Below are 23,494 nucleotides of genomic sequence, written 5' to 3' on the forward strand. Positions count from 1 at the left end.
CCTTAACTCATCGCACAAGGGTAATCTTCAATTTGTCAGAAGACTCCTAATCGGCAACAAATCCGTTTTGTTTGGAAGTTTGCACAGCATAGTTGACAGGATGTGAAAAGTCGACAGAAATATTTAAGTTCCTACTGACGGGTGAGTTACATTTTTGTAACTGTCAGTTGAACTTTTAGCGAAAAGACATTTGTTTCCGAACTGATCAGACGTCTCACTGCAGGCAACCTCAAAAAAAATTTCTGTTGCAATTGAAAATGTGGATTCTTGCTTTTGCTCTTTTCCCATCAGGAGTCCTTTCAAAGAGACCATCTTCTATTCTCAAATCCTTGATGTTTGGTCAACCAAGAATTGAAATTTCAATTTTTCCGAACCAGTTAAGCCAATTTCTATCATTTTCACCAAAAGGTTCGATTTCCATTTATAGGGAATATATATATGTATTCAGCATTTGACAAAAGAAACCTTCGTTATCAAATCCACTGTTCGTCTGGTGGCTCCCACGAAAAATATTTTATTCAGTCACCACGGTATCAAAAGAGAGTGGGTTCGGCATGCTTGACTTGTAGTTATTGCCAACTGATGCACATTTAATTGAGTTTCCGCTGATACCTGTCCCCAAGTCATCGTTTAAATGTTCAGTCAGCATACTTGTCACCAAGTTATTGCCAATTGAAACACCTGTAACTGAACTGCTACCTATGACTCATCCCAGGGATCCATCTGAATGTGAAGTCAGTATACCTGTCACCAAGGTAACACCGAAGAAAACAATTGTAACAACCTTTCCACTAACATCTGTCCCCAAAGCATCCTTTTATTGTCAAGCCACCATAGCTGTCCCCAAGGTATTGCCAATTGAACTACCTGTAACTGTAGTGCTACCTATACTTCGTCCTAAGGGTCCAATTGAATGTGGAGCAAGCATAACTGCCCCAAGTTATTGCCACCGAAAACACTCGTAACTTAATATCCACTCATAATTGTCCCCAAGGCATCGTTTGAATGTCGAACCGGCTTATCTGTCCTCAAATAATTGCCTCCTGAAGCACATGGTTGAACTTGATTTTCATTAATACCTCTTTAGAGTGTAGAGCCAGCATACCTGTCCCCAAGGTAGTGCCGGCTCAAAAACTTGTATTAACATTTCGACTGATACTTGTCCCAAAGCAGCGTTTGAAAGCGGGGCCAGCGTACCTGTTTCCAAAACACCTGTAACTGGATTGTCACCTGTATTTTTCCAAAAATCCAATTTCAGTTGGAACCAGCATACTTCTTCCAAAAGTATTGTTGCCTGAGACAGCTGTAACTGGATCTTCACTAAAACCTGTCACCAAGCCATTGTTTGAATGTGGAGCCAGCATACATGTCGCCAAGTTCTTGCCACTTAGAATACCGGTCAACTGAGTTTTGTCGCCAACTGACACGAGACCCCGTTTTCCGCTGATAACTGTCCCCAAGTTAGTGCCACCTGAAATACCGTTTCAATATCTCAAACTCCACATGTTTGCTTCAATCTCAAGACCTATATAGTTCTGTTGCTTTTCTTAGAGCTCAAATAACTTCTCTTTCCCGTGAGATTAGTAAAGAACTGGCATTTTTCATGCTTGGCGATGTACCTTTGAAGTTGCAATGACCGTTAGTAAGTCAGAACTGCGAGCCATTATCCTCGCTGAACGCTAAACAAAGAGAATACTGTTTACGGTTGGCAGTTAGTGTGGACAAAACATTCATGTGAACAGATAATACCGTCTTTATGCAGTGGATAATCTCAACTAATAAGCATGCAATCTGTTTTAAAAACCATGTGAGTGATTTTTTCGAGAACACCAGCGTCGAATACTGGAACCACTTCACTGCAACTGATATTCTCGACAATGTACGAACTTGTGGTATGTTCGCTGAGGGTTTTCAATCATATAGTTGCGTCAAAGTTCTTGACTTAACGCTCAGAATACTGACGTCATAGATAAAATCAAGCTCCGTGTTGTAACCAACGAGCAAAATGATAAAAACATCTCATGACTGCTAAGAATAAAGATACATTTCTGTTTCTGTTTTTTTAAAGATCGGCTTGTATCAAACTTTCCTCCAATCAACATCTTCCTTGTTCCGTCTCTTGCTAATACACAAATGATATTCCAATATGGACAACAAAATAGCAGATTCTGCTGAACTTGACGGAGCAGTGCGTCATCTCCAGTACTTCGTTGAGGGTAAGCTTTGTAGCTTGGAAAGAAAGCATTTTTTTGATAGCAAATTAATCCATCAAGAGGAGCAGAAAAATTCATACCCTCCTATTGCACCCCGTGGTCTCATCCTTTTTTTCTGGTCAATTCCGCTGGTAGGTGGAAACTGAATTTGACGCTAAGCATCCTATCGCGCTGGATGCAAGTCATACCTTCTGTAAACTTATTCTGCGATATGCTCGCATGACAAATCACAATCAAGACACTGACTATTTCCGTGCTATAGTACAAGAACGTTATACCATCCTCAAATTACGTTCTTCAATAAGTTCCATTAAAATGAAGTGTTTTTGCAGGTTTTTCACTGCAACCATTCAGTCAATCATGACTGCACTTCTTGAGGGCATACCAATCTCCTTTTAACAACACGTGGCTTGGCTTTATTGGATCAGGTTTCGTCACTGTTCGTAGGACTACAAAGAAGAGGTGGGAATTCCTTTTCTTTTCCTTGACTACTCTTATTGTTCATGTGGAAATGATCCCGTCCGTGAACAATAGTTTTTGCCTAATGAGAGTGGAACGTTTGACCGACCGTCGTGGAACACCTAGCAAGATTTGGTCTGATAATGGTTCTAACTTTGTTTGAGTGGCTAAAATCTTCCTGAATGTTTAGAAAAATTAACTCGATCAGCATCACCGCTGAATACGCACAGGAGGGCATAAAATGGAGATGAAATCCAACCAGTGCGCTAAACCAAGGTGGTATTTAGGAGAGTTTGGTCCGTGTTTTAGGAGAATACTGTTTATCGTCTTCAATATCTTCGCACACGTCGCCTAACAGATGAAATTTTGTACGGTATTTTTTGTCATGATGATCATGCACTGAACGCACGTCTGTTAACCCCCGTAAGATCCACCCATCCAACCTAGCTGGAAAAAACATCTAATTGCTTTCTAAATGGTAACCAAGGAACCCGAATTCCGTCAATCATATGCGTTGACGCGTTCCATCATCCTAAGCAATACGACCGCGCTCAGTCTTATGCCAATTTAATTCAGTTGTGTTGGCTCTAAGAGTATGTACCTGCTCTGAACGGTACACAAAAATGAAAGTCGCCTGTCGAATTCTGTGACCTAGTTGGATGGTCTGAGAAAGCAGCCCCAACTTTTACCATCATCCGACTGCTAGAATGGGAGAACTCCGTTACTGTTGCACGCTCCGCCGTCGTGCGCACCTCGCCTGGATCGCCTGTCGGCCCAATAAGGTTAATAGTTTTGTCCAAATCAGCCCATCATCTTCCGGGCCAGGGGATGTTACAGATTAAATGAAATGATCATTGAGCTGTTACTTCAATAAAACGGGAAATTTTAAGCGTCATTTTTCTTAGCCAGTGAGAATCGAGTATCACTTAATGTTCAAATACGCATAAAATTTGATCTAATTCATGTAGAGTGGTCAAAAAATGTGCAAATGACATACTTTCTTAATTTCTTATAATTTCTGAATTTCTTTAAGCCTAGAAATACGAATCTAAATCGGTTTCTCTCTTTTTGGTCTTAATTAATATAGGTTTCAAAGGTTTAAGATTGCGACCTGTCAGAAAAAGCTGCTAGATTGGCCGTTATTGATGCCTTTGCTTTTTTAAAAACTTTGTGTTGATTTATACGCATTCGCTTTGATGTTATGATACACAGTTGTCTGGTAGTTATACGGAAAAAAGAAAATAAAAACTTTACGATTGAGTGTTTCCACCAACACTAATTCAATCTAATCTTTAACTTGACAGTTTGGATCAGTTCTGTTATTGCCCCTCCATTTGTCATGTCCATTTGCACCCTTAGTTATACATGTTATAGCAAACATTTATACATGTTATACCATACAGGGACAATTATGATTTGTATGCACCTTTGACATAAAAAAGATCAGATATGCGATTCTAGAAACTACACAAGATCATAATAAATTTTTGCAAGCAAAACTTTTTAGTCTTTGTTTTTCAAAGAAGTTGCAAACGTTTTTTGGTATTCATACAAGGTCATATATGACATATAAAAAATTGTGCGTTGTCAAAGTTTTGCCCATAAGGTATTCAAATAGTACATGTTCCAATAGAGGTTTTTCAGCCCGATTTTTGTGTTGAACTTATTATATAGACTTTGCTCTGTCTGTTAAGTTTATCAACATGTTTCAGAGAATTTCATAGTGCGGTGATTTGCCCTGTTTTTGTCCATTATTATGAGCATTTCCCAACATTTGCAACGTATTGCGGTCTCCGAAAGCCTCACCCAATCAGTAAAAGTTCTCATTCAACACCTAGTCACTGAGAATATTGAGAAGGCCTCAAAAATCAGGCAACTTGAGTCACAGATGCAGCAGATGACAATCAATGTAAGGGAACTCGAGCGCTTTGAGTCCAAAGATTGGCTCATTTTCCACAATCTACCTGTTGCAGTTCATAGCTCTTTTGTCTCGGATACTGTTGCGTTCATTAGAGATGCATTACAAGTTTATATCGTCGAGGAACATTTGAAAGCTTGTCTTCTATGGGGCAAAAGAGACAACAGGAAAGCCCCTGGTATTATCGCAAAAATTCTCTACAACGACCTGAAGGATAGAGTATGATCCAGAAAACAATTATTGTTGCGCTGTAAAAGTCCACAGAACTACAGGCCAGTCTTCATTAGTGAATGATTAAACGAACATGATATGCATTTGAAGCAGTTAGCAGAAGAACTCAACTAATTTGTTTCCACCAACAACTCCCAGCTATTCCTTCTTCTTCTGCAAAACGGGAAGAGATCTTCCCACATTGTGAACTCCGTGCAAAACCTTGATGAACTGAAGAAAATTGCCGAGAAACCAAGGAAGCAGATGAACGAACAACTACCAGTTAGCCCTAGACGATGACAACAGCCACCGCCATTGTTCAACTGTCATTGTGAAACATGAGACCAATTGTTAACCCCGGAACACCTTTGTCACTCAAAATGCCACATTTGAAACTAGATTTCAATAAATTGTCACACTTGGAGGATAATTCTGAACTGAAAAGTATCCTACCATAAATGGACTCCTGAATAAATGACAATGATGCTTTAGTTGATTTTGTGAAAAGACTGCTGAGTGATTCTCGCAACGCAAAGCAACATATTAACAACGATTCGTTTCGGATACAATGTACCAGTGGCAGTGAATACATCCAGGATCAGCCATTCGATAGGGACGGTTAGCAAAAATGATAAGAGCAATCAATCAAAACAATTTCATTCAAGTCGTATAATTTTGTTCTGACTCTTAATATTAGATCAACATGGAAAAATCGTATCAAACGGGAAGCACTTGTGCATAGCCACGAGTCTTCGCCGTAAGTAATTTTCCTGACGGTAACGTGATTAAATGAAGATATTGATCCTTCTTGTTTTCTGTTAAAGGGTTATACATATCTTTCTGGTAAGGTTCATGACTCAAGAGGAAGGGGAAAAATGAAATTATTCAACTATAAAACAATATATCCTTTTTGAAGGAGCTTCTTTCAACCTTCCTGGGTCAGCTTGTGTTCAATTAAAATCAGCTGGCTTCAGTTTTTTAGTATGGAATTGCTATAACCCACCACGCAATAATAAACTAGAATTCTTGGGTAATCTGGAGAGCTGTCTTGCTGCTCTTTTTGATTATTTAGGGATAGTTTTTTGCGGAGATTTTAACTTTAACACACTCCTTTTCAATACAATTTACAGAAAATCTTTGAATGCAATCAAATCCAATGGTTTTGAGTTTCCATTAGACGAACCGACTCGTGTTACACACAAGATTCAACCAGTTGCCTGGATATTTTTATTACAAAAACATTTTGGCAAGGAAATCGTACGTAAAGGAAGCTGAAAAAATGAGCAATTTTTTTCTATACTTCTCGAGTTTTCACATAGGAGTGATGATTAACCATGTGAGAAAGTGAGAAAGTCTTCCGAGATACTTCGTTCTTAAAAACTAAAAAGCTGGTGGGAAGTTATTTAAATTGCTTCAGTCACAAACTTGGTTACATTTTGTTTCGCGAAAAAGAGACGTCAATATAGCGTTTGAAAATTTCGAGGCTTTTAATGTAAAAGTCACAGACGCTTTCGCCCTAAATAGGACATGTCACAATAAAAACATCAACAAAAAACAAAGTGGTTCATGATATACCCTAAAAAATATGCGTGCCAAAAAAACCAATTTTACAAGGAGTGGCGTCGAGACAAATCAAACAATCACAAACAAGCAAAATTCTGCGAAGCGCGACTGACGTTCGAAAAACGCTATGCAGAAGCTAAAAAGGACTTTTATGTTTAACAAATTGTCAATTGTGTTCGAGGATCAAGGCGTACGTATAAGTTGTTAAGTGATATCAAATGTCGATCTCCAAAGATCTTACTCTGTCAGCACTGTCATCTTGCGCGGGTGATACAAATAGTCTTCCTGGTAGAGAAGTTGTGAATAAATTTAATGAGTTTTTTAGCACCATTGGAGATAAAACATGATGTGGTGTTGAAAGATCTACACTTATCTTGACCAATTTTAAATCTTTTTCTTTATATATATAAATATATATATATATATATATATATATATATATATATATATATAACTGACGAATCGGAAGTAAAACAAATTATACTGCAGCTTGATGATAAGTTCTCTTGTGGTATTGACATCATGGGCAATGTACTAGTGAAGATGTCTTAGCCCATAACTACCTCGTATCCAGTTGAAATCTTCGACAGTTCTTTTCCACAGGGCTGTTTTGCAAGTGTACTTCGTAGAACAAATATTGTATTGCTTTTAAAGTCGGGTTCAAGGCCAATATCGCTTCTTGTTGTATGGAGTAAAATTTTTGATAAAGTCATTTACAACAGAGTTTATTTCTATTTCGATGTTTTCAATCTATTCCATTCTAAACAGTTTGGGCTTCGAAAAAACGTAGTTTTTTGATGCATTAGCAGAGCTGAAAGCGAGGATCAGACGTGGAAAATGAAAAACATGTTTCAATTTTTTTAGATCTAAAAAGAACTTTTGATACACTGGATCATAGTATCTTACTTCAAAATTTATCGTGCTATGGAATACGCGGTCATGCGTAAAATGGTTTGAAAGCTATTTAAGTGGCAATCGCAGCGAGCAGTGTTTGCGGGTTTTAAGTCTTCATTTGAAACGGTAACGGATTACCTCAGTGATCTGTCCTGGAACCATTCTTCTCCTAATCTATTTTAATGATCTCCCACGTGTCTGTAAAAGTACGGAAGTTGTTCTATTTGCATATGATACTAATTTGTCGGCAATGGATACATCATTAGATTATATCTCTGCCAACCTGCAATCTGTTAACGGTTGGCTAATATCTAATCAATTAGTCTTCAATGTTGACCAAACAGTAGTATTAAATGTCAGTAACCGAGCTTTCCAAGTTTGTTTATTTTACTATACAAAGAAGTCCAGTGCCATTTGTATTGTCTTGGAAGTATTTAGGAGTTCTGTTAGACCGCAAGATGTCTTTTCAAACCCATATTGAATTTGTTATGAAACGATTAGGTACACAATGCGGGTGATCTCGAAACTAAGCCACTATGTACCTCGAAAAAAACTTTTACTTTATAACAATTCTAACGTTAAGTCAGTCCCTCATTTAGTATAACTTGCTAGTGTACGGGTGTTGTAATTTCTCTAGTTTGATCGGGATACTTACATAACAGAGAAAATTTCCGAATTTTATACCAGGAGTTTTGCCGGTGAAAGTCACTGATATCAGACTGTAACAAAGGAGTACCAGGCGATCCCCGAGTGTTGCCCTCATAGTCGGACGTTTATTAATTTGGGCTAAAAAAATGCCGCTAGCGGTCAGTACTTGAAAAGTGAGATACTTCAGGACATGTTTTGTGCGAGATTCGATCAATCGATTTAACTGTGGTCAAGCACTATTGAAATGCAGCTCGTATGAAAGAATGGCATATTTTGGGAGAAAATCCCCGTTTTGATTATCGTTTGAAGAAAGCGTTTTTGTTTAGCACCAAAGCTCTTCGTCATGCGAGGTAATATGGGATTTTATCTGTCCCCTCCTCCCTCTGTCCTATACTTGTTATGTTTAATAGGCGCACAGCGATCGCCGGGGCTATTGTTGTCCTTCTCTTCGTTCTTTAATGTAAAGAGTTTGAATTGTTTTGGGGCGCTTTCTTTTTACGACTCGAAGAGTGGTATTGAAGAAGTCCTTTTCTTTTATTCAATTTTATTGTCGTGATTTTTGAAGCGGGAAATGAAACACGTTAAAGAATTTGGAGTGATTTTCTTGCTGAACAAAAGTGAAGAGCGGAGCGAAAAATAGTGGCGTACTGTTCATATCGCTGTTTTCCAGAGAGCGAGAAATTGAGGTGTGAAAAAAAACTTCTGTAAGCGAGCGACATTTTTTGTTCACGTGCGGCATTTCAAAGCAGTTTTTTCGTTTTTTTGTTTGAGTTTTGGTTATGATTTTGTTCAAATTTTAGGCTAGTTTTGGTAGTGGTTTGAAGGTTTTTGGAAATTCATTTGAATTTTACGCTAATTCGGAGGTTTTTTGTGTATTTTGCTGATTTTCGGGCTAATTTTGCGTTTTTTGACGGTTGTTTTGTTTTACTGGTTCAACAGGGTATTGAATAGACCCCTTCTACTTGAGGAAGTTTTAGATAACAATTGTTTACATTGCTGTTGATATGAATCATTTTTTTGTTGAGAATTATGACAAAAATGGCGAAAATTGGAACTATACAAAGAAGTCCAGTGCCATTTGTATTGTCTTGTAAGTATTTAGGAGTTCTATTAGACCGCAAGATGTCTTTTCAAGCCCATAATGAATTTGTTATGAAACGATTAGGTACACAATGCGGGTGATCTCGAAACTGAGCCACTATGTACCTCGAAAAAAACTTTTACTTTATGACAATTCTAACGTTAAGTCCCTCATTTAGTATAACTTGCTAGTGTACGGGTGTTGTAAATTCTCTAGTTTGAGTGGGATACTTACATAACAGAGAACATTTCCGAATTTTATACCAGGCGTTTTGCCGGTGAATGTCACTGATATCAGACTGTGCCAGCTTTCAACTTTTGTACGTTCAATTAGACAGAACTTTCTCATTGGAGATACAGATTTAATCAATCTGGAATTCAAATAGATGAGTTTATTTGGGCTCCTTTATTTGGGTTTCATATGGTACAGTGTTCTTCGTATTCTACTCGAGTTGAGTAACGCTTATTCGGGTGGACCTTGTGTAGGCCTGTTGGCCTCATCGTCCGCCCTCTCCAGGTGCAGTATCCAACACAACTTATTTGACTATTTTCTTTGATGATATAAATAATTTGAATTTGCTCATTTTTTCTAGAGAAGTAAATTCATTAAGTAACAGGACTTCTCAATACTCTTTGAGCAATAATACTTCGATTAGCAGGGCATGTTGAGGAGTCCCATAACGATGCTGCGGAATCAAGTTATTGATTCCTATTTAATAACCTCCAAAACTACATAAAATATTTCAAGGGAAAGAAGATAAATGATTCCCGGTAATCATACTAGGATTATATATGATTTCTTGATAATCATATATGATTTCGTACTAGGAAATACGTTATTTGTGTGGCATCATATATGATCCTTACATGACTAAAAAGAAGTTTTGACCCGGGTGTTTGCATTTCATACACTTCCATGTACAATTATCCATCATAAAAGGCCATTACTGATGTTCACTGATGAAGCGAATTTTGGTTATTTCAACATTCTTTTTCAATAAGCTTCTGGATGTTTGACGTCTTTAGTCTTTTTTGTCGTCTTTTTCAGTGTAATCACATATTTATTTCTAAAATCACTCAGCTGCCTTAGTATACTAGTCTAGTCTGGGCAGAGGCTGTCTGGACAGGTGACGATGAATGTAAAACTGAACTTGGTCTGTGGGCCTAATGAAAAAACTTAGTCTTTCAGGAAAATTCGCAAAGAAACCCTTGAAGGGATTGCATAATTTCATGTTTTTCTGAAAAGGAGCAGGATTTTGATCCGATCAAATAGCTAGGGGGCAAACATGCCTGAGTCTCCTTGTCTGTGCCAAGGGGGATCGAAAGACTTTGATCCTTAATCATTCTGTCATTTTTATCCTTCCCAATGCTTGTCCTCAATTGGGTTACATATTGGGGTTTATATTGGGGTACATCTCTCGCTTGTTCCTGCTGATTAGTACTTTCCACCAGAATAGGGTCCAGTGGGAGCCGCACCACGGGACCTCGGGCTATCATGGGAACTCTGACAGTAGCACCCCTTTTGACAATTTTTCCTCTGTTTAAGTGCGACATTTGGCTTATCTGAAAAGTACAAAAATTTGGTGATTTCGGCTATTTTAGGGGCTGAAACGGCTGAAAAATGGCTCAAAACGGCCCAAAACACCTGAAAAACCCTCAATAGAGCCTCCCGTGGTGCTAATAATCACCCAATAATCAATTTGGTATGCCCCCGGCATCATTTTCTAGCACCCCGGGAAACTGGCCAAAAAGTAATGCCAAAATCGTGGCACGTTGCGAAATTTTTTTGAATTCGAAAATTTCACTCGAATTTTTTTGAAAAGTTGGTTTTGACTTGGGAATCAACTTCCAAGTGTTATCCAAGTCTTGGTTAAGACTTGCCAGACTTGTATTTAGACTTGCCCAGTACTGGAAACCTAAATAAGACTTGGATTTAGACTTGCCTAGTACTGAAATAGACTTGGAGTTCGGTCCGGGTTAGCTATTTGTCTGTTTTTACCCGCTCGGGTCATTATTGTTGCCTTTTATGGGTAATTAGTCAGGATGTGAACACGCATAATTTACCATGCAAAATGTGTTTCTTAGCGAATTTGTCCTGAACAATAACTACAGACCAAAATAGCCTGACGTCAATGTCAGAGGACAAATTTGCCTATAATTCTACTTCTCTCGTATTGTCACGGTTCAAATGATTTTGACGATATGCTAAAATTAAACCGTTTCAATTGTACGACGCTTAAAATAGCTCAATTTTTTATCAAAACGGTTGATACTTTTGTTTTGTTCTTTTAAAACGATATGCCCTCTTATTTTATGGAAGTTAATTACTTCCTGTAATTTTCGGTCAGTTGAAATTTCGACCGGTTGAATGACGCTAAGAACTTTGCATTTTACATTGTGAACATTTTGTCTGCTATGACGTGCATTTTATACATGAAAGTCGGTGCTAGGAAAATTGGCCGACAGGGCGTTTAGCCGACAAGGAAAAAATGAGAAATTTAGCCGACAGTTTTATCATAATTGGTCATAAATTTTACTGCAATTGGTCATAAAAGTCTCATTGGTCCATAAATCAGTAGTTCGGTTGTGATAGATTCATATCAAGTCCCACGGGTCGCTGAGGCATGGCCAGATGCGGTAAAATACGGTTCGACCAGGGATAGACCTTCGTTAATTACACTAGTTGATGAAAAAATTGCGTTATAAGTGTCCGCTTACGAAATCGTGTTTTAAATTGGCCAATTGCAGCTTCAGAATAAGTTTTATTGCTCATTTTACTTAAATTGTCGGTTAAATTTCTCATTTTTTGGTTGTCGGCTAAACGCCCTGTCGGCCAATACGGCGGCCACCATGAAAGTCTGTTATACTCCAACGTGTTGTTCCATTTTCCGTAAGAGACATGCGTATTCCAGTTCAGTCTGCCGAAGTTGAGTAAGTCTAATGCAAATTGTCTGTTACTACAAGATGCAGTAAATGCGGTAACCTTCACTACTTACTCCACATACAGAAAATTTCTTGAAAAATCGTCCGGAAAGAAATAAATTTCGAAAACTTAAAAGTGCGAGATGATTCGCAGTTTATAAACTTTAGCCCCAAAGTTTTAACTTAATTAAGTAAAATCAACGATTGACTTCATTGATTTTACCATTATAACCGTATTGACGATAAGTTTCAAGTTGCTGCGAACAAAAATTTTACGATTTCAACCGAATTATATTCGAAATGGTCTTAGAAAACGCCCACAATTGTTTTTCGGCGTTAACAACAGTCTGCTTAATGAACGAGGTGGCGACTTATCTGTAAGCAACCGTAAGAACGTGGGCTGCACAGCTAGCCGAAAACTATTAAGCATAATAGTAATATATTTACAAAATGTTCATATTATTCATTCTGAATGTCAATTGTTCAAGATTTATGTTTATATTAACAAACAAATAAGCAAACACTTAATTTACTGATACTGAAAATATCATATAGTTTGTTATAAAGTAATAATAATCATAAGCATTCGGCTATTTTAGAGATCGGCTAAACTTTGCGTCGTACATGAATACAAATGTTCACATAGAACTGTATGCAGTCTTACAGTGTGTGAATTAAAATAATACATGAAGAGACGTGAACACAAGAAAAACAAACCGAATCAACTGAAGAGACTGAAAAGCCCTTTTTATGAGACTTTTTACGACTCGAGCTCAAGAATTACGAGTTTTCTGCAAAAATAGGTAAGTTTTCAAAAATCAACATTCGTTTTCTGTTTTTTTTTGTTAGAACACGCTATGTTAAATTGCGAGTTTGTGCATTTTTGTATGTCAATTGTTCTCAAGAATCAACAAACTAGCACGCTGCATCAAGAGAATTTTTGGGAAATGAAGCATTTTTGGAACTGCATCATTTCATGGCAGATTTTTTGGGACACTACTATTTATAAACAAGATGTGAACCAAGAACATGTTGAGAAAGGATCCGTTAGGATGCTCACCGGTTGACACTCGTTGATAAAACTAAACGCTCAAATACAAATTCTATATTTTGAATGAGAAACTGGGACGAAATTCATCAACTTCATATTGGGATTTTTGTTAAGTGAACGTTGTGTTGTATCTGAATTTCATGGGTAGACGAGAGGACTAGTGGAGGGGATAAATGGTGTAAAAATGGTCTTCCAAACGTGATTTCAAATTGGAGTAATAACGCCTAAAAAACTTACTTTTGCCGTTCAGTATACTTGTTAAACTGCCTTGATTTGAAGTGCATTTTCCACGAATTTCAAATGTCTGTTTTTGATTTTTATATAAATCGATATAAAATTACTAGACAAAGTAGTACCAGGCGATCCCCGAGTGACTTGTAGTTGCCCTCATAGTCAAGCGGTTATTATTTGGGGCTAAAAATTGCCGCTAGCGGGCATAACCTGAAAACTGAGATACGCACATCAGGACGTTTTGTGAGATTCGATCTATCGATTCAACTGTAGTCAAGAACTATTCAAATGCAGCTCGCATTAAAGAGTGGCACATGTTTCGGGAGAAAATCCCCGTTTTGATTATCATTTGCAAAAAAGCGGAATTTGTTTAGCACCAAAGCGCTTCCTCATGCGAGAAGATATATGGGATTTTTTCTGTCCCCTCCTCCCTCAGTCCTATATTTGTTCTGTTTAATAGGCGCACAGCGATAGCTGGGGCTATTATTGGCCTTCTCTTCGTTTTTACAATTCAACTTTGAATTGTATTTGAGCGCTTTCTCATAAAGATCTGTGCACACATTTGCATGATTTTTTAAGTCAAACTAGAGTGATGATTTTGGTCACGCCGAAACAGTAATTGGAGCAAAAAATCAAGTGGTTTTGCGGCGTGAAATTTTTTCGCTCTAATTTTAAAGTCGAGTGAGAAAATGGTGTTTGAACAAAAATTTGCGTTCTCGAGTGTGATTTTTTTGTTCACGCGCGACAATTGGTCTTGTTTTTTCGATTTTTATGATGGAATTTTTTGGAACATTTCGGATGAATTAGAGGTCAGTGTTTGTTAGAGAAAATTAGTACTGAATTTGCTGAATTTTGACCGCATGAATAAACTAATGCAAAAAGGCTGACTCCATAATTGAATAGAATTTTGTTATATTTTTTTGATAAAGCTTGGGAGTAAATGGGCAGATTTTGAGTTGATTACTTGCGGATTACCTCAGGGATCTGTCCTGGACCCATTTTTCTCCTAATCTATATTAATGATCTTCCACATGTCTGTAAAAGTATCGAAGTTGATCTATTTGCAGATGATTTTAATTTGTCTGCAATGGATACATCATTAGATGATATATCTGCCTAATTGCAATCTGTTAGCCATTGGCTAATATCTAATCAATTAGTCCTCAATGTTGACCAAACAGTAGTATCAAATGTCAGGAACCGAGCTTCCAATTTTGATTTACTTTAGCATACAAAGAAGTCCAGTACCATTTGTATTGTCTAGTATTTATTTAGGAGTTGTGTTCGACCGCAAGATATCTTTGCAAAACAATATTGAATTTGTTATGAAACGATTAAGTACACAGTGCTGGGTGATCTCGAAACTGAACCACTATGTACCTCGAAAAAAACTTTTACTGTATAACAATTCTAACGTTAAGTCCCTCATTTAGTGGGACTTGCTAGCCTACGTGTGTTGTAAATACTCTAGCTGGAGTGGGATACTTACATAACAAAAAATTTTTGAACTTTATACCAGAAATTTTGCCGGTGAATGTCACTGATATCACACTGTGTCAGCTTTCAACTTTTGTACTTTCAATTAGACAGAACTTTCTCATTGGGGATACTGATTTAGTCAATTTGGTATTCAAGTAGATGAGTTTATTAGGGCTCCTGTCCCCAGCTGTTCCGGCAGCTGGAGCGGGAGCTCTATTTTTTTAAATTATGGTTTTCCATACCAAATATCAGCCCCGAAGTTTTTTTAGTTTTCGAGACAAGGCCATTTTTGGTTCAAGATAGCAAAGCACTTAGAAAATTTTCTGCCTCTCAGGAAGCAAAACTTAAGTTAATTGAAGTTTTTTCTCCGCGGCTTTTTAGTTCAATTGAGCGCAATATAACAGCAGCTGACAGAGCAGAGAAACAGAGAAACTATTTCGTGTCTTCAGCACTACAGTGATAGAGCAGTTTCATATAGTATAGTGTTCTTCGTATTCTACTCGAGTTGAGTAACGCTTATTCGGGTGGACCTTGTGTAGGCCTGTTGGCCTCATCGTCCGCCCTCTCCAGGTGCAGTATCCAACAAATTTTGAACTAATTTTAAAGTTGAGTGAGAAAATGTTGTTTGAACAAAAATTTGCGTTCTCGAGTGTGATTTTTTTGTTCACGCGCGACAATTTGACTTGTTTTTTCGATTTTTATAATGGAATTTTTTGGAACATTTCGGATGAATTAGAGGTCAGTGTTTGGTAGAGAAAATTAGTTACTTTTGATATCTTTGCGGTACAATTTTGGGTACATTAAGTTTAAATTGTGTAAAATTTGGGTATTTTGGCAAAATTGGGTAAATTTAGGCTAGTTTGTCGAAAAATTTATTGAATTTGGGCAAGATATTAAGTTGATTACTTGCGGATTACCTCAGGGATCTGTCCTGGACCCATTCTTTTCCTAATCTATATTAATGATCTTCCACATGTCTGTAAAAGTATCGAAGTTGATCTATTTGCAGATGATTTTAATTTGTCTGCAATGGATACATCATTAGATGATATATCTGCCTAATTGCAATCTGTTAGCCATTGGCTAATATCTAATCAATTAGTCCTCAATGTTGACCAAACAGTAGTATCAAATGTCAGGAACCGAGCTTCCAATTTTGATTTACTTTAGCATACAAAGAAGTCCAGTACCATTTGTATTGTCTAGTATTTATTTAGGAGTTGTGTTCGACCGCAAGATATCTTTGCAAAACAATATTGAATTTGTTATGAAACGATTAAGTACACAGTGCTGGGTGATCTCGAAACTGAACCACTATGTACCTCGAAAAAAACTTTTACTTTATAACAATTCTAACGTTAAGTCCCTCATTTAGTGGGACTTGCTAGCCTACGTGTGTTGTAAATACTCTAGCTGGAGTGGGATACTTACATAACAAAAATTTTTTGAACTTTATACCAGAAATTTTGCCGGTGAATGTCACTGATATCACACTGTGTCAGCTTTCAACTTTTGTACTTTCAATTAGACAGAACTTTCTCATTGGGGATACTGATTTAGTCAATTTGGTATTCAAGTAGGTGAGTTTATTAGGGCTCCTGTCCCCAGCTGTTCCGGCAGGTGGAGCGGGAGCTCTATTTTTTTAAATTATGGTTTTCCATACCAAATATCAGCCCCGAAGTTGTTTTAGTTTTCGAGACATGGCCATTTTTTGGTTCAAGATAGCTCAGCTGACAGAGCAGAGAAACAAAGAAACTATCTCGTGTCTTCAGCACTACAGTGATAGAGCAGTTTTTTATAGTATAGTGTTCTTCGTATTCTACTCGAGTTGAGTAACGCTTATTCGGGTGGACCTTTGTGTAGGCATGTTGGCCTCATCGTCCGCCCTCTCCAGGTGCAGTATCCAACAAGTTTTGAACTAATTTTAAAGTTGAGTGAGAAAATGGTGTTTGAACAAAAATTTGCGTTCTCGAGTGTGATTTTTTTGTTCACGCGCGACAATTTGACTTGTTTTTTCGATTTTTATGATGGAGTTTTTTGGAACATTTGGGATGAATTAGAGGTCAGTGTTTGGTAGAGAAAATTAGTTACTTTTGATATCTTTGCGTAATTTGGGTATTTTGTAAAAATTGTGTAAAATTTGGGTATTTTGGCAAAATTGGGTAAATTTAGGCTAGTTTGTCGAACAATTAATTGAAATTGGGCAAGATATTAAGTGACTCAGTTCAAAATTGCCTGAAAGTTGTGTAATTTTGATGTTTCGTCAGCGTTTCAAATTGATTCGTAAACGGCTAAGAATAGGCTATTTTTTCAGAAATTGGTTTTTTTTTTGGTAAGAACTGGGATAATTGGGAAGATTGCGATATTATATTGCATGTCTAGTTAGGATGAACGCTATTTTGATAGCCATTGTTTTCATTTACAGTTGTAAAATCCAACGGTCATATTAACTTCAGGTTAGTACGTTCGGGAACGTCTGCTCTTTGTTCCCCTTTATTTGGATCCATCTAATCAGCAGCTCTTTTCCTTAAAAATTTGCTGAAGTTTGACCGCATGAATAAACTAATGCAAAAAGGCTGACTCCTTAAATGAATAGAATTTTGTTATATTTTTTTTTGATAAAGCTTGGGAGTAAATGGGCAGATTTTGAGTTGTTTTGACCAAACAATTTTTTAATGTTAAAAATTGGATAACATTTGATATAAATTTGCTTAATTTTTGATAAGGTCTGGTTAAATTGGGTAAAATCTGGGTAATTTGCAGTAAAATTGGTTAAGGTAGTCATTTTGCAGGGCAATAATTTGGGTAAATTTGGGATAATAAGTGGTAAAGTATGGCAAATTAGGGCAATTTTTCGTGAAGTTTGTCAATTTGGGCAAAATTTGGAAGATTTTAGATGAATCAGATTTCAAAGTTTGGTTAAAAAGTGATTTTCGGTACATTTGCGTTTATTTTTGGTACAGTTTGGGTACATTGATTTCAAATTGTGTAGATTTTGGGTGCTTTTCCAAAATTGGGTAAATTTAGGCTAGTTTGTCGAAAAATTGATTGAAATTGGGGAAGATATTTAGTAAACTAGGTCAAAATTGTCTGAAAGTTGTGTAGTTTTGATGTTTTGACTGTGTTTCAAAACCTGGGTAAAATGGCAAAGGTATTGGTTAAATTGAATCGAAAACGGCTAAAAATAGGGTATTTTTCCATAATTTTATGTTATTGTTAGTGATAACGGATAATAAGGAAGATTGCAATATTATATCGCATGTTTAGTTGAGGTTAACGTAATTGTCGTAGTCCGTGTCTACATTTACTGTTGCAATAATCGATGTTCATGCTAACTTCGGGTTAGTACATTCGACAGCTGCTGCTCTTTGTTCCTTTTATGCTGGATCCATCTAATCAGAGGCTTTTCTATAAAATTCTTGAAGTTTGACTGCATTAGGAAAAATGCAAAAGGTTGACTTAATTATTAAATGAAAGTTTGTATTTTTTTTATGAAAGTTGAGAATAGATTGGCAGATTTTAAGTCAATTAGGGGATAAAGTATTTTTTCTTTATTAGGTAAAAAATAGGATTAGAATGGCTTAAAAGTTGTGGGAAAATTAGGTAAAATTTGGCTGATTCCTAGTAAAATATACGGTAATTGTGCGACGCGGCAATTTGGGTTAAATTAGGATGATAAGTGCTAAAGTAGGGTAATTTTGCGTAAAGTTTGTGAAAAATTTGGAAGATTTTGGATTAATTACGTCAATTTTTAAAAAATTTACTTTGATAAAATTGCGTTAATTTTCGGTATTGCTGGAGTATTTTTTGTTAAGTGTTTGAAAAATTGTAATTGTTTGAAAATTTGTGTGAAATTGGGAAGTTATTGAGTAAAGTAGTTAAAAAAAACAAAATTTGTGTTTTTTGGATGCTCTGATGGTTTTCGAAAAACCGGGGTTAACTATGGACGTTGTTGAGTTAGTTGCTTATTGGCTAAAAATTGATTTTTTGGTAAAGTTGGTGAAATCAAGGTATTTTTCTATTTTTTGTGTAAAATTATGAAGGTATTGGGTAAAGTAGAGAAAAATTGGGTAATTTTGGTAATATGTTGTTTTAAATCTTGGTATAGTTTTATGTTGGGATATATTTTTTGTTAAAAGTAGTGTATTATTTGTTACAATTTAAGTAAAATTTGTGAAATTGGAAGATATTGAGTCAAATAATTTAAAAAATATGAGAATTGCGTGTTATTTGATGCTCTGATGGTTTTTGAAAAACCGGGGTAAATTATTGAAGTTGTTAGCTTAAATGCTTAATGGCTAAAAATTGCTTTTTTAAAAAATTAAATTAAGGTAATTTTTCCATTTGTTGGGTAAAGCTGAGAAGATATTGGGTAAAGTACGGAAAAGTTGGGTAATTATGGTAATATTTTCTTCAAAGTCTGGGTAAAGTTTTATGTTGGGTGATTTTTTGTTAAAACAGTGTATTATTTGTTAAATAATAGGTAAAATTTGTGAAATTGCAAAGATATTGAGAGGATTCTTTTTTTGCAACAAGTAAATTAAAATTATAACCATGCGGTTAAATATACTTGAAACAAAAAATATTTCAAATCATTCAAACAATAATAATATAATAAACATCAACAAATTTCATAAAGAATCACATTATAAAATTTTCTTTCGATTGTTTTCTTCCCAAAAATAAAAATAACTTTTAAAAGCTCCTACCTTAGTATTCAAAGGAATTTTTTCATGTTGTGAGAGAAAGAAATCATTCAACGTTTTCTTAAAAACGTTTTCATTTTTTGCCAACCGTAGCCAATGTAACTTATTCCATTTTTGTACGCATTGACGAACAATCGAATTCATTCCAAAGCTGGTTTTGGCATTTTGTCTAATTTTGAATTGTTTTGTTCGAGCATTTTGATGAAGACTCAGATACCCCTGAAAATTTTCAGAATTTTCTGGCCTAGCGATATCATAATGAAATTTGTCAAGCGACATTTTTGCTATTATTTGCTCAGCTGGGAGGGTATTTGTCTGGATTAGCAGATCTCTCGCTTTGTCATACTTTTTGCGTAGAAAGCACACCTTTATACCCCAGTTAATCTGTCGGTTATGGAGTTTTAGGTTTTTTGCAGATAAATTTTGAAAAAAGATTGCCGAAAATGATAAGTGTGAAAGCACAACTGATTTTAGAATGCGCGCGTTCAGGGGAACTTGATGTCTTATAAGGTAAATTGATCTTATAGCTTGAGCCATCTTTTTCAAGGTTTTATTCAGCTGCTCCTCCAAACTAAGATTCCTGTCAATTTGAATACCAAGCTATTTGCAACTTTTTTGTCTCGTGAGAACTTCGTTTTTGTAAAAAATAGATCCAAAATCTGAATTATCGCGCGAGAAAAAGATTAATTCGTCTTTGTTTGTATTCAAAGTTAGTTTGTTCATCTCTACATGTTCTTCTTTTTTTGTAATACTTCCGTGACTTTTCCATGTAAGCTACTTTTCTGTCCACAACAGACAATACTTGTGTCATCTGCGAATTGAATGACCTTTTCCGTTGTGCTTATATTAGACGAGAAATCGTTCACATATAAAAGAAAAATGATTGGTCCTAAAACAGTTCCTTGTGGCACACCGTGATTCAAAACTTCACAATCAGAGAATATGCTATTAAGTTTTATCTTTTGTCTGCGTTTGGCAAGAAATGAAAACAGTAATTCTTTTGCTTCCTGGGAAAAACCATACATTTAAATTTTTGTAGGGAAAATGTTATGCGAAATGGAATTAAATGCTTTTGCAAGGTCTAGAAAAATAGCAATAGTTTCTTTGCTTTGATCTAAATTAGCAGAAACTTTCAACCAGTTCTAGAACTGCATCTGTTGCAGACTTTTTTTCTAAAATCCGAACTGCTCTTTGTTTATAATTTTATGCTTATCAATGAACTCCATCATCTGAATCAGAAGGAGGCGCTCAAAATTTTTTGCAAAACTCGGAGTTACAGAAATTGTTCGATAATTTGTGCTATCTAATTTACACTTGTTTTGAAAATTGGTGTTACATTGGCTAGTTTCATTTTAGTTGGGAAAATTTTCTCTTCAATGCACTCATTTAAGGCGAACTGTAGATGTACGCCTATAGCTAATTTGCAAGACTTTATGGGTCGATTTGAGATTTCATCAGGTCCTGCTGCTTTGTTATCGTTCAGCGAGTCAATGACTGAACAAATTTTTTTTCTGGTCACAGTTCTGATTGTGAATTCAGTTATATTAAGTTTATCAGGGTATTTAACAGCAATATCCAAACCTTTGAAAACACCTAGATTAGCAAATGATCTATTCAGACAATTGACGATACTTTTTGGTTCCCTTGAAATTTCACCACTGTCTAATCTGATTTCATCAACATTGACAATTCTTTCATTCGGACTGGTCTTTTGTTTAATGAATTTCCATTGTTCCTTACTTGTTGGTAGTTTTTGGAAGAAATTGATGCAAAAATTGTTGTGCGCCTCCCTTAGTCTCCTATTAACTAGGTTTCTTTTACTAAGTCTCCTATTAACCAAGGGAATATTTTCTCCTTAATGCACTCATTTAAGGCGAACTGTAGATGAACGCCTATAGCTAATTTGCAAGACTTTATGAGTCGAATTGAGATTTCATCAGGTCCTGCTGCTTTGCTATCGTCCAGCGAGTCAATGACTGAATGAAGTTCTTTTCTAGTCACATTTCTGAATGTGAATTCAGATATATTAGGTTTATCAGGGTATTTACAAGCAATATACAAACCTCTGAAAACACCTAGATTAGCAAATGATCTATTCAGACAATTGACAATATTTTTTGGTTCCCTTGAAATTTCACCACTTTCTAATCTGATTTCATCAACCTTGACAATTCTTTCATTCGGACTGGTCTTTTGTTTAATGAATTTCCATTGTTCCTTACTTGTTGGTAGTTTTTGGAAGAAATGGATGCAAAAATTGTTGTGCGCCTCCTTTAGTCGCCTATTAACTAAGTTTCTTAAGCGCTTAAATTTTTTGTACGTCTCGCTCTCAGGAATTTTTTTCCATTTATTGAACAAAAAATGTTTTTGTGCAATCAAATGTTTCAATTTGTATGTTAACCAGGGCTTAGATTTCTTATAAGTTTCTCCCTTTTTGACACTCTGAATTGGCGCGTGTTTTTCAACAATTTTCTCAAAAATATCGGGGAATGAATAAAGCATATCGTTGCCATTCTCGCATTGGTACATTCTACACCATTCGGCGAGGGCAAGATCTCTGTTAAATTTAGAGCGTGAGAAAAGTCGAAAATTTCTCATCGTTATTATGTTGTCGCTCTCAGATTTTAATGAGACGTTTGATTCGAAGATAACAAGAAACTGGTCGGATTTAAAATGCGTTGTTGTGACGCTGTAGGCAATTATCTGATCTTTTGAAACGAAACAGTGATCAATAAGTGTAAATGTGTTATCAGTACCTATGGTTGCATCCCTTAGGTTAACAATTTCTAATCCTGAATTTGACGCAAAAAGGTCTAGTTTACTTTTTTCTGTCTTGTTCAGATAATTCAAGTTGTAATCTCCCAGCAAAATAACTTTATCTGTAACGCTATATGCTCCCGATAGTTCGGTACTTAACTGATCAAGAAAATACTCACCAAGACGTTTGTTGACAATAAGAAACGTTAACAAGTAATTTTTCAGTCAGAGGCTCAGTTATTTCAACCCAAATGGATTCAAAAAACTCTCATCAACCGTTTCCAGGCTTGATTTAATATAGGCGATAAATTTTTTCGGGACAAAAATACCTACTCCTCCGCCCTTTGAAGCCCCCTTTTTTTTCTGATCTGCATTTCCCAAGGAAAGCATACGATGCTGTTAAAAAGTTATTTTCAGTATTAGAATCAGTGTCCAACCAGGTTTCAGTTACAGCGACAAACGTATTAATGGGAGCTGTTTGCAAAAAGTTTGCAAACTCTTCAAACTTAATATTCAAGCTTTGACAATTAATAAGGAAAAATAAAGGCGAGTGGCTTGTTCCTCTGTTTTTTAAGTAACTTGAATACTCAATCAAATTTTCCAGTTGAGGCCCTGGGTTCAATTCAATGTCCCCTGACAGCATGAGACGTACACGTGAACAAAAAATTAACAGTTTTAAGAAGAAAACAAAAAAAGTATGAATCAACTGTTGAAAACAAAAAAGTATGAGTCAAAAAAATAACAAACATTAGGTTTGTTGAAATAATACTTTTCAAATGTGCGCTTATGAATTTCAGTATGATTCTCTTCCCATAAGTATACTGAAAATTAAAAATATCAAGAAAAGTCACATTGTTCTATATTTCAACAAACCATCAGCCAAATTTATAATGAGTTGGAGGTAAAAATGCTTGTTTTGGATGGAAACCAAAAACATTGTTTTTTATCATAGTGATCAAAATTTTCTCCAAAGTTTCGGTCGATGATTCTCGGTTTTATTTCAGTTTCTGACACCGTAAGCCCAAGATGCACGTAGAAGTTCCGAATATTTCTGACAAGTTTAGGTATACCATGACTGACTGATGGGTGTACTCCATCATTGCTTATATCTTTCGTTTCCAGTATATTATTCAAAAAAACAACGTCAATATCAAAAACGCCACTCAACTCCGTTGCAACATTTTCTAACGCTTCATCATATTTGTCTAAGTTTTCGTTATTTTTGCTGCGACCAAAAAAGCCATCTTTAACTGGTGGAATTTTGCAAAGTCTAACTTTGAGTGGTGACAGTTTCTTTATAATTTCCGACGCAGTTTCCATTAAAATACTAGCTGTTTCAAAACCGCTATTTCCCGAATCAATA

At 36.0% G+C, this 23,494-nt stretch overlaps 1 protein-coding gene across 2 annotated transcripts in view; it reads left to right on the top strand.

Moving 5' to 3' along the window:
* The first annotated feature begins 11,844 nt into the window (after positions 1-11,844).
* LOC142349811 (uncharacterized) overlaps positions 11,845-23,494 on the top strand; it is a 42,878-nt gene continuing 31,228 nt past the window's right edge. The window contains exon 1 of one of the 2 annotated variants that reach the window (XM_075401595.1): positions 11,845-11,916. The gene's annotated coding sequence lies outside the window, so the exon portion shown is untranslated. Of the gene's footprint in view, positions 11,917-12,480; positions 12,711-23,494 lie in introns of those variants that run through there. The other variant, XM_075401594.1, reaches the window with a different exon arrangement.

This window comes from Convolutriloba macropyga, chromosome 11 (assembly GCF_964194025.1).
Source record: "Convolutriloba macropyga chromosome 11, txConMacr16.3, whole genome shotgun sequence".
NCBI classification, from domain to species: Eukaryota; Metazoa; Xenacoelomorpha; order Acoela; family Convolutidae; genus Convolutriloba; species Convolutriloba macropyga.